The following is an 8,501-nucleotide window of genomic DNA, read 5'->3' as shown; positions in this document are numbered from 1 at the left end:
GACAGAGCGGGATAAGAAGGGGGTGTAACTTGTTTTCTATTCTGGCAACTGTAATGGTCATGATGTCCCTGGGATTTTGATCAGCTGTCTTTCAGCAGTATGATCCTTCTTCACTTTACTGCAGTAGTGATTTCCAAGTGAATTTGTCAAACTGCATTTCCAACAACATCTTGAATACTACTTCAGAGATGCCAGGCATGAACTGCTACTGTATTTTCAGCAGTATTAGATGCAGCACTGATCTAGGAGTTGAGTTCATCAGTGACCTACCTGAGTTGCTACCTCCCCTCTAAAAGAGAGGTTTATTATCTCTCCCAGGTTTCCAGATTGCTTTTCTATTATCTATGTCTTCTACACTTCTACTGACTACCTGCTTCAGCTGATAATTGCCAGCTGCCTCAAATTCTCTGTGATGCCTGATAGAGATCTTTTGCAGTTGAGTGTATTGCTGTAGTTACAATGATGTGTTGTATTCTGTGTCCCCAGGATCTGTAAAAGAAAAGAATTTTATTGGGCCTGGAATAGACATGGTTGATGCTTATAGAGAAAACTGACCTCAATAGAAAGATGTGCTTTGGCTATGTTTTATCATTATAATTCTACAGCCTAACCATATTTATATGAATTTTACAAAAAAAAAAATTGAAGTATACATATCTCTTAATAGAACTAGGATTAAAGTTTTATGCTAGCAACAGTGCTATCTGTGTATATGAATGAGGGTAGAGTGAGACAGGCTGACAATGATTAGATGTTGATACACAGCTTACAGAAGGTGGTCTAGGTGATTTACCAATATAATACTAATGATAATGCCTTGTGAGTTTGCTGGATATGAGGAGCATGCACACCACACCAGCCTGGACATGAGAGAAGTTTGAGTGGCATATTTATGGAACAGAAATCAGTCCAGAAAAAAAAAACAAAAACCAAACAACATAACTAGAATGTATACTTAGGTAGGCCAGAGTGGCAGACAATCATAAACATGCACCCTCTGTGACTAGAAGCTATAACCTGTGATGTAGCAGAGGAATCTAAGCTTAGGAGAGGACCTGTAAAATTTTGGGTTCAAATGGAACTGCATGACAAGTGGCATGTGGGAAAAAGGGACTATTCCATTAGGAAACTTACCCAAATGATTAGTAGATAAACTCACAGAAAATACCATTAGGTACTCAACATTTGCAGTATTTTGTTTTTCTTTTGTGAAAAATAATACTTGAAACTTTTTTCTGTTAATATCACTAAAAAGACCTCAAGCTGTTATCAACTGAAACAGGAAATTGTATAACATGCAACCTCCCAGAAGTCTATCTTACCATAGAATGGACACAGAGTGAATAACCAGATGTGTGACTTCTTTTCACACACACGCTAGATAGGTAAGTTTGTTTAATTTCTTCTCTACAATTAGATCACTGAAAAATACAGAATGCCACCCTCCCATACACAGACACATACACAAGTGCACATGCAGCTCTGAATCTTTGCTAGCTTCTTGAAATTTACATGCAAATTATTAATTACTATCACTAATACATTTTTAATTCTTACCCTTAGAGGGTGGATATGAACATTTTTACTTTGAATAATGGGCTTCCTACATTGAAGGTGCTCCAAGACTGGAAGGATGTAGAAAGATGACAGTTTGGTTTTGTTTTTCCAGTCCGCAACAGCAAACTGAATCATTTCACAACCTTAGAGCCTTAATTCTGCATCAGTCACAGATGAGCACATTCACTTTAAAAACCTGATGCCACTGCAGTCGAGTTCCACATAAAAAATAAAATTATACATCAACTTTTAGTCTGAGGGCTCATGGTAGTTTCTGTGAATTTAAAGAGGATGCAGACAGTAAGCTGTATCTAAACCTGTGCAGACTGGAGGCCAGAATCACACACTGTTTTAACTGCAGTTAGGTTCTGCTCAGTCTCTGCTTTGGACTAGAAAATGCAAAGTGTGGTGAAGCACATAGCAACAGTAAGTCAATTAAGATGCATACACTTTTCCTCAAAAGTGTGTTCTGAGAAGAGGTATAGAAAGAAACTGCATGAAGCATATTTGTATTTACAGAAAATGTATATGTCTATGTAAGGTTAACGTATGCTAATATCATCTACTATTTTTATACAGATACCTTAATATATGTAATAGCACTATAAACACAAATTTATTATATATAAACATAGAATACATCCATTTGTACTGTACGTAGCACTGTACTATACATACTGTGCAGCATGTACTACATAGTACAGAAAATACTGTGTATATGATATACCTTATCACATATATCACTGTAAAATTCATTGGCTGTAATATATATTGTATACATCTATAGAAAAATGTATATATTTATATCTATATACCTATATATTTATTCTAGTTAAGGCACATCAGTGGAGGAAATAAAACCACACAATTAAGACCAGATACCATTTAAATCTTCAGGTATTTATTTTTCAGCTCCCTTTGAAAATAATTTTGCTAACATTCTATAAAACAGGATGTGAACTTTAATATTTCACTGTAAAAGACAATGTAGCCATGCTCTGCATTTTACAGGAACTGTCTGAGGTCCTATATGGCCTATTATTTTCTTCAGGGTGTACGAAATGTTTGAACATGGAAGAGAGCCTAATACTGCTCTACTGCCAAGTATACTACCGATTGCAGCACTAGCAGCTTCTCTATGAAAGATCTTACATCAGATTTCATCCCAATTTACACATTTTTAATCCTGTAATTGTGAGCCTGCCTGGAAGTGACAGAGAGTTTGGCTATGGGCATCTGTACCCAGGCCTCCCTTGCTTGTGTGCCCTTGCTTTGCTCTTCCCTCTACTTGGCTCAGTGGGACACTTTTAAATGCTTGTTGGTCTTCCAAAGCCTGCAATGCAACCTGCTGCCAGGACAGACACTGTGACTGGGGGGGTACTGGCCAAAGGCTCCCTTCACACACTTGCACAAGAGATGACTGATACTGCTACATAAACTAATGCAACTGTGACTTCCACAAGCTGCCCTGGCAGTCACCGTGGATGTTTGCTTCTGAAACTGTCCCTGGACTCAGGTACGTAATTCAAGTATTACTGAGTTTATGTGATGTCACAAAAATGACTCCAAACTGTTCAGTCTGTTTCAGGAATAAAAGTGTTTGCTTTTATTTACCAGTGAGTTATTTACTGCTCCTTACGACTACAGTGCCAGGATCTGCCCAGAGACTGTAGCGACCAGGCTGCTTTACAAACATGTGACAAAATATTCTCTCCTCAATCTGAAGAACTTCATGGAATCACGAAATTGTCGGAGTTGGAAGGGACCTCTAGAGATCATCTAGTCCAACTGCCCTGCTAAAGCAGGATTGCCCAGAGCACATTACTCACGACTGCATCCAGGTTTGAAGTAGAAAACAACTTATAACAATAGTATCTTAGAGAAAGACTGAATGATAAAATGTTACATTACTGAAAATGGTACATTACTGAGATTTCTGGGTCTGTGTCTTCTGGTTTAATGATTACACTTTAAAACACTGAATAATTCCTAACCCTTCTCGTACAAAAGCAAACAGATTCATAAGCAATGGAATTTGTGCTTCAAGATGGCAGTCCACTGTGGACGGATTCTTTGATGTGTAACAAGTATTGCCACTCATGCTGCAGCCTTTTTGGGGCTGCCATGCTCCTTTCCAGATCATTTTACAAACTTTCGTTCACTGTGGCTGATGCTAGTTAAGGGATTCAAATGGTATTAATGGAAAGTAAACAGGCAACCCCATAAAGTCCTTCCCTCCTTCACTAGCAGCTGAGCAAACTGGAATATCCCCAACTACAACCCAAGTTCTCTCTCTTCCTCTCCCTATACAGGCAGTCTCAGTTCCTAACTTGTCTGTATTCATAAAGCTCTTACTAAACAAAGAACATGCAATAAAGTTAAAAAAAAAAAATCACCACATGATAACCACATTTACTTTTGTACACACTTTGCAACATAATGTCAACAACTGCAATTACTGCAGCCTCCTCACACCACTGTAAACGTTGCATGTAATGTGCAATCCTTAGCCATAAGAATAGGTGTTATGGTAAAGGCTTTAATTATGCAGTTATATGATTATGTTTTATCTATTCCCTACATGATTTTAGCCTTCAGGACAGAATTGTTGGAGAATTTGGTGGCCACTTCCATAATTATGTTCATGATATATACAAAACCGCTCTTGTAACTTTTTTTTTCTTTTTTTTTCTTTTCTTTTTTTTTTTTTTTTTAAGGGAGAGAAAAGGGGGGCAAAGGAAGAAGTGACCAAGATTTTAATCAAGAAGTCATTGCTGAACTCATTGCTGACTGGCCAAATTTCAGTTCCTGCTTCAGAAGACAAAGTTCCCACGTTTAGCACAAAAAGATCAGGTTTGTTTGTTTGTTTTTTTCCCTTACACGAGCGAACTGATGCGCCTTTTGGTAACCTATTTTCGTGGAATAGCGAGTGCAAACAGCCTTATAATGTGAAATATTTGGCATCCTCAGCTCTGAAGAGGAGGAGAACGGGGTGGGGCCGGGGAGTTGGGGGGGTGGACACGTCTTGCGCTGCCGGCGGCGAGGTGAAGACCGCGACAGGCGGCTGGTGGTGCTCTCCGCGCCCTTCTCCGCCCCGGCGAGCCGCACACTCCCCCGGCCGCGCCTCCGAGCGAGGTGGGGGGGACACTCCGCGCTCGGCAGCTCCGGGACCCGCGGCGGCGGCCCCGGGCGGGCAGGTAGGCGGGGGAGGGCTCACGCCTCACCCCGGGGGCCCGGTCCTGCCCGCCCGTCCTTGCCCCCGGCGCAGCGCGGCCCGGCGCGTCCCACCTCCCGCGCTGTCTCCGTCTCCCCGGGCCGGGCGCCGCGCCCCCGCCGGCCCCTCCGAGCCGGGTTGGGCAGCCCGGGAGGCGTCTCCTCCGCAGCCCCCGCCCCCCCGCGCCGGTGCTGAAGCGCCTCGGCCGCTCCCCGGCAGCACCCCCGGGACAGCGGCGCCCCGTCGGCCCCACAGCAGCACCCGGGCCTCCCTCCCTGCCGCCCGGCCCGGGCTCTCCCGCCGCTGCTCTGCTGCCGAGGACACCTCATGGGAAATAAATAAATTAATTAGCCCACTCACCCCCGCGGCAGGGAGAGGAGCCGGCGGCGGCCGCGGGATTAGATCCAGCCCGAGCTAGAGACCAGGTAACGTAACCTACCCGCCAGGAGGGAGGAGGAGGAGGAGCAGCGAGGCCGCTGAGGTCGCCCCCGCCGGGGAGGGCTCCGGGGGACGGAGAAGGGGCTGCCGCCGCCGGGGCGCGCCGGCGTGGCCCCCGGCTGGCTGCGTGAGGGCGGCTGCCCCCGCGCTGTGCGCGCCGCATTGTCAGTCACACACATACACACACGCATACACGACCCGCCGCCCATGCAGGGATGGATGGATGGATGGACTGACGGACGGACGGACGGATGGCTGCCCCGCGGGCGCTGTCCCCCCCCGGTACCAAAGCAGCCGCTGCAGGGAGACGCCGCACGCCTCGCCGGCCCTGCAGCGAACGGCTCCCCGCTGCCATGTGGGCGCCCGGCTCTGACAGACAGCGGGGCAGGGAGGCGGGCGGCGGGGCCGGGCCGAGGCCGCAGCTTCGGGGGGGTTGAGGCCGGGGGCGCGGCGCGATCCCGCCCCTTGACACATCCCGGCAGGGCGGCGAGCCGGGGCCGCCTCCCGTCGCATCCCCTGGGGGATGCGGTACCGCCCGCTCCGAGCGGAGCCGCGGTCCAGGGCGCCCCCGCCCCGGGGGCAGCTCCGCTGGGAAATGTGGGCGGGGAGCGTGCTGCCGCCCTTGCCGTCATCAGAAACGGGCCTGCAAGAAGCGCTGATGTCATGGCTCCGGGGTCGGGTTGACCTTGGGGAAGGTGGGTCTGGATGGACCCGCTGCTGCACCATGCCAGTTATAGTACTAGTTCCCCTGCTCTGGGCTGCTCTGGGCCTGACAATGCTGTCATTATTGTCTCCAAACAGTGCTGGCTTCAGTTAGTGGTTGTGTACAGAGCTCCTGGTGTAACTGGTACCAGAGCAGGAAAAAGACTCCTTCTCCATCATTCTCTTTACTTGATCTCTGCTAGCGCACAGTGGGCTCAAGGTCCTTGAAGGGAATAGTCTGGAGTCTCACTGGTGAGGGGCAATCATCCCAAGAGAAAAAGAGTTTTCTGTGCCCACAGAGATGTCTGTGTCCTGGGTTCATGGTTGTTGAAGTGGCCCCTACAAGACACTGCAGCAATCTTAGAAGAGACTGAGAAGTTGCCCTGTTCACATTTCAGAGACCAGAGTGTCCCCTGGTACTCCTGGGAGGGCACATTGTCTCTCAGTCCTGCAGGCATGCAGAACTGACTTGGGTTCTTCATTGCTTTTCCAGTCAGGTGGATAGGAAAACAAAACAAAGGAATAACATTTAGAGATAGCTGGTTTTCCTGATGCCAGTCTGAGCTACCAGTAAAGAAGTCTTACCAAAGTCATTATTGAAAGCTGTTTTGCGAAAAAGAAAGAAACTGAAGGAAGCTGCTGCCTCATGGAGGCGTCCGTTCTTGTTTCATTGGTCTCTGTAATAATCACTCGTGTTTCCATAGTGACATCCATCTGTGGCTCTCAAGTTACTTATCAAATAGTAATGAAATAGGTGCTTGCAGCTTCCTCCCATTGCAGGAATGGGGCCATAAACTTAACAGCACACCAATCGAGCCAACAAAATATTGCCTCAGCTCTGTCTAGATGAATCATGATACGAAAGTTAGTCTTCTAGACAGAGGAATGTAGACTGATATTTAAAGGAAGCAGAAAACTGACAAATAGTTCAATAAAAGTGGTAAATGCTTTTATGTACAAGTATTAAATCTGGGAATAATGTATAAGTGATTCCCTTCTTAAAGACAGCTCTCTCCTCTCTCCTTCCATTATTGACTGCTAACTCTGAATATCATACTTGAGAATGAGTGCTGACTATCTACTCCTTCCACATGGTAGAATAAATTCAGAGAAGAAATTATACTCCAGGTGTTTCTATTATTTGTGCAATTTATTATAGAACTGGAACTCCATGTAAGAGCCCAGCTAGCTTAGTTTGCAACATCGCATTTACAATGTAAGTGGCTCCAGAGCAAAGCAGCTAATCATTTTGAATAGGCAAACACTGGCTGGAGGGTATGGATTTTCTTTTATGGCAGCAGTAAGTGATTTTGGTTAATAAAGTCAGCCTTATTTTATTTATATTATGGAGATGTGGAATAGCCTAAATATCAACTGCAGTCTTCATGGAAGGTCTTCATGGATGGCAGAAAACTAAATTCACACGTTTCACAGATAGGAAAACTCTTTGGATTACTTAGTCATACAACTGATCTGAACAGGTGTATTACATGTAAAGGGGGAGACTTTGAAATATTACAAAGGGAAACAAAAAAAAATCAAAGAACCAGGGTGTAGTTAAACACTGTGGCTCTGCAGTTGCAGTGAAGAGAGGTAGAATTCTGCAATTTCAGCAATTTTCAGTGTAAATGAATGCATTGTTAATAGTACATAAAAAAGTCTTCTTCCTGCTCTTTTACCTAATTCCATCTGTAACTTCTCTGGAGTATATACTGGAATTAAGCTCACTCAGCTCTTGCTATGGCAAAATCCTCATTGTAGAATTTGAGTTTTATGAAGGCAGGATATCCTTTGGGCAGCCTTAAAGGAGATGCTGCTATTTAGAGACAGGCAAGTTAAGGGAGAGAAAAGAGCACTTCTTGAATCACAAGCTGATGTTTTTTAAAATATTTTTCTTTCATTATTCTTCTTTCTTGGATTTGGTTCACTATGTCATACTTCTTGTCTATTTCTTTATATATATAGATATACATGTATATATATTTTTCTGGCACCCATTTGTTTTTCTTTCTCTTCATTTTAGAAAAAAAAGTCCTCTTTGGTATCCTTTGTTTCTCAAGTAAATTATCTTGTCCAGTTTTTATAATGAGCAGGTGGTTTTGCTTCCAGTAACTCTGGTTATCATTAGATCTCTTCCAGTTCAGAACAGAGATTACAGCTCACCTGATTTTTTTTCCCTATTACTACTTCATAGGATGCTTTTGAAGAGTTGTATTTTTCTTGAGGTTTGCTTTATCAAAGATGGTGTCTGAATAGAATTATTAATTAATTGTATCCCTTACACCAGAGTTAAAGCTGTCCGTTGTCTTATGTGAGGATCAAGAAAAGAAGAATGTTTTTGGTTTGTACTAATAATCTATGCTGTGAAATGAATTTTATGTTTCAAGGTCAATACGATTATGAAAATGTAATTGTCTTTTGATTTTTATTAAAAAAGGGTTAGGTCATAGCCGTTAATCATTGATAGAGAACGTTACCAGTTTCTGTGCCTGTTCATGTAATATATAAGGCCTAACATTTGCACAGCACCAAGGAGCAGGTTAGATAGGAAAACAGGAAAACAGGACCTCATTGACCAAGTGTTCTACGC

General features: G+C 44.3%; 1 protein-coding gene across 1 annotated transcript in view; it reads left to right on the top strand.

The window, feature by feature from the left end:
- Positions 1-4,958: 4,958 nt before the first annotated feature.
- Positions 4,959-8,501, top strand: part of SLC16A7 (solute carrier family 16 member 7) — an 80,361-nt gene continuing 76,818 nt past the window's right edge. Inside the window, exon 1 of the mRNA XM_074166740.1 lies at positions 4,959-5,196. The gene's annotated coding sequence lies outside the window, so the exon portion shown is untranslated. The remainder of the gene's footprint in view (positions 5,197-8,501) is intronic.

This window comes from Numenius arquata, chromosome 2 (assembly GCF_964106895.1).
Source record: "Numenius arquata chromosome 2, bNumArq3.hap1.1, whole genome shotgun sequence".
Taxonomy (NCBI): Eukaryota; Metazoa; Chordata; class Aves; order Charadriiformes; family Scolopacidae; genus Numenius; species Numenius arquata.
The sequence above is the reverse complement of the archived record's forward strand: the minus strand, read 5'-3'. Positions and strand labels throughout refer to the sequence as shown.